The sequence below is a fragment of the Petaurus breviceps genome, unplaced genomic scaffold (genome assembly GCF_028583685.1).
Source record: "Petaurus breviceps papuanus isolate PSGF00001 unplaced genomic scaffold, PetGlider_PUasm1.0 91041, whole genome shotgun sequence".
NCBI classification, from domain to species: domain Eukaryota; kingdom Metazoa; phylum Chordata; class Mammalia; order Diprotodontia; family Petauridae; genus Petaurus; species Petaurus breviceps.
In genome coordinates, this window is record NW_027187400.1 from 2719501 (window position 1) to 2723275 (window position 3775).

Sequence of the window (3775 nt, forward strand, 5' to 3'; positions counted from 1 at the left end):
ATTTTTCATCATGAGTCCTTTGGAACTGTCTTGGGTCATTGCATTGATCTGAGTAGTTAAGTCCTTCACCCTTGCAATATTACTATTACAGTGTACAATGTTTTCCTGGTTCTGCTCAATTCATTCTAAATCTATTCATACAGAGCTTCCCATATTTTTCTGAAACCACCTCCCTTATCATTTCTCATAGCACAATAGTACTCCATCACAGTCATATGCCACAACTTGTTCAGTCATTCCTCAATTGATAGGCATTCCCTCCATTTCCAATTCTCTGCCACTACAAAAGGAGCTGCTATAAATATTTTTGTACATATGTCTCCTTTTCTTTCTCTCTTTGATCTTTTTGGGATACAGACCTAGTAGTGAAATATTACTGGGTCAAAGAGTGTGCAGAGTTTTGTAGCCCTTTGGACATAGTTCCAAAGTGTTCTCCAGAATGACTTAACTAGCTTACAACTTCACCAACAATGCATTAGGGTACACAGTTTCCCTATCCCCTCCAACATTTGTCATTTTCCTTTTCTGTCATGTTAGCCATGTGAGGTGGTACCTTCGAGCTGTTCAAATTTGTATTCCTCTAATCAATAGTGATTTCGTACATCATTTACATAGACTATAGATAGCTTTAATTTCTTCTTCAGAAAACTGCCTATTCATATCCATTAACTATTTATCAATTGAGGGAAACTTGTATTTTTATAAATTTGACTCAGTTCCCAACATATTTGAGAATTGAGGCCTTTATAAGAGAAATTTGTTATTAAAAATATTTTCCCAGTTTTCTTCTTTCTTTCTAATTTTGGTTGCATTGGTTTTGTTTGCACAAAGCCTTTTTAATTTCATGTAATTAAAATTATCCATTATATTTCCCATGATCCTCTCTATCTCTTGTTTGTTCATAAAATGGAAGGCACTAGAATTAAGGGAGATCAAAAAAAGCTTCCTGTAGAAGATAAAATTTGCATAAGAACTTGAAGGAAGCTAAGAAGTATAAATGAGGAGGGAGAGCATTCCAGGCATAGGTGACTACTATTGAAAATGCCCAGTCAGTAGAAAGAATAGCATGTACAAGGAACAGCAAGGAGGCCTGTGTCACTGGATCACAGCATAGATGGGTATGAAGGGCTTTGAATGTCAGACAAGGGATTTAAACTTGTTCCTGGAAATGATAAGGAACCATTGGAGTTTATTAAGTCAAGGGGCGGGAGGCAGGGTGACATAGTCAGGACTTCACTTAGGAGATCACTTTGGCAGAAGATGGACTAGAGTATGAGGGACTGGAAGCCAGCAGACCCACAAACAGGCTATTTCAATAGTCCAGGCAGGAGGTGGTGGAGGCCTGCACCAGAGTGATGAGTGTCAGAGGATAGAGAAGGGACATATACAAGACATGTTATGAAGGCAGAATATGCAGGACTTGGAAGCATAGGTGTTGAGAGGTAGTGAAGAGTTGAGGATGACACCTAGGTTGTGAGCCCAAATGATTGGGAGGATGGTGATACTCTCAACAGTAATAGGGAAGATAGGAAAAGGGGAAGGTTTGGGGAAGGAGATCAATAGAAGGATAATGAGTGCAATTTGGGACAAGTTGAGTTTCAGATATTTATGGTACATCAAGTTTGAGATGTCCAATGGACAGTGAGAGATGTGAGACGAGGTTAGCAGAGAAATTAGGACTGGATAAATTGATTTAAATGGCTGTGTGACCCTGGGCAAGTCATTTCAACTTGTTGGCCTAAGTTTTCTTATCTGTAAAATGAGTTAGAGAAGGAAATGGCTAACCACTCCAGCATCTCTGCAAGAAAACCCCAAAGGGCCATGAAGAGTCAGACAAAGCTGAAATGACTGAACAACAATATATGGCCCCATAGGCCCATTCTCCTGAATGATGAATGACTGCCTTTCCTGGACCACTATTTCAAGGAAGTCCCACTTGTGATGCGCTTTGCTCTGTCCTCTTAGGTCATCTCCTTCTCAGCCTATTCACCAACCTCTTGCCTTACTCCTCATTCTAATCTGAAACTAAGGAACATCAATCAAATCAACTCTGTCATTGTTCCTGAATAGGACCTGTCAATTTATTCCCCAACAGCCCCACTCACCACTCCAATAAATTTCAGGACCAAATTTTCCCTGCTGGTCAACCACTCCTTTATGTGAGCAATCTATTCCTATTAGAATATAAGCTCCTTGAGAGCAGGGACTCTATTTTTGTATTCGCATCCCACTAGGAGCAATGGATAGTAGTTTTAGAAAGGCAGAATTAAATTCAATGTAAGGGGGAAATTCCCAATTAATAATAATAATAACTAATATTTATATAGCACTTACTATGTCCTTTGATCCCCCAAAATAATCCTGGGAAGTAAGTGCTATTATTATCTCCATTTTACAGAAACTTAAGGCAAACAGAGGTTAAGTGACTTGCCCAGGGTCACATAGCTGGGAAGGGTTTAAGGCCAAATTTGAACTCGCGTCTTCCTGACTCTAGGTCCAAGGCTGTATCCATATGCTCCTAGCTGCTCAAAAGCTAGTGGAAACAGGCTCCCTTGGGAGATGATTTTTCTATCCATAGAGACTGTCAAATAGAGCCTGCATGACCATTTTTCAGAGATGACATAGAGGGAATTTGAGTTCAGGAACAGGTTAAGCTACAGGAGACTCCTCCCTTCTTCAGCTCTGAGAATCTGTGATTCTCACACACTAAGATGATGGCAGCTGGACCCACAGACCCAGAGAATCCGGGGGAATCGCTGGCCTGAAGGCCAGACTCAACCAGGGGCAGCAACAGAGGAACACAAGGGGCTGCTTCCACCAGGATTTTGAGGGATGGCACATAGGACAGCAATGGAAGTAGCCCCTGCCCTTTGAGGGTACTGATAATATGTCTATAGGCTTTAAAGTTTATTTTACCTATAACATCTCAATTGATTCTCACAAGTATCCTAGGAGATTGTTATTTTTTAATCTGTTTTACAGATTACAAAACTAAGACCCAGAGAGACTAAACTATTTGCCCAGGGTCACACAGCCAGCAAGTATATGAAATAGAATTTGAACTCACATCTTTTTGACTCCAGGTCCAGCACCCCCTCTGTTTAGATCTAGGCTCAGCTTCCAGATGTGATCAGCGACAGGTTCGCGGTGCATCTCGCCCAGTAAAAGGGCCTGTGCCTGAAAGGAAGCCTGCAAGGAAGGGAGGATGGAGGAAGGGGATTGGAGGGGACTGGTGAGAAACTTTGCATGGTCTCCCTTTTCCCAGAACTGAGCAGGAAGGTATGCTCACACACACACACACACACACACACACTCACATGCATATACATGGGTGCACACACACTCAAACACATGCACACATACATACACACATGCACATGTACACACAACAGTCAGACATATACTCTGACCCATTTAACAGGAACAAGGCCTGAGAAGGCAATAGGCCTGCCTCAGGTTTTAGTATCTGCTCGTGAGTTAGACTGTGGGCACTGAACTCGTCCTCTGGGAGTCCACGTTATTAGAAAGAATCAATCCTCTGCTTTGAAAAGGGAAGACACCATCACCACCACCCCCAAGTTGGGCACAGAGAACATGTCCTCCTTTGGTCTCCCTTGTTCCAAAAGGATCTGTGGGGAGAGAGGGGTGACTCTGAAACTCATATTGAGGTGGGGAGGGGAAGGAGGGAGATGAGTCACCTTCAGGGTTCTGCAACTAAACTCAATAGAGCCTAGCTGAGATAGTAGAGGGGGGAAAGGGGAGAGACAAAGGGGGA

At 42.3% G+C, this 3775-nt stretch overlaps 1 long non-coding RNA gene across 1 annotated transcript in view; it reads right to left on the reverse strand.

Moving 5' to 3' along the window:
* Positions 1-3076: 3076 nt before the first annotated feature.
* The window catches only part of LOC138153966 (uncharacterized), a 143536-nt gene continuing 142837 nt past the window's right edge, over positions 3077-3775 (reverse strand). The window contains exon 3 of the long non-coding RNA XR_011166514.1: positions 3077-3189. This is a non-coding gene — a long non-coding RNA (uncharacterized lncRNA). The remainder of the gene's footprint in view (positions 3190-3775) is intronic.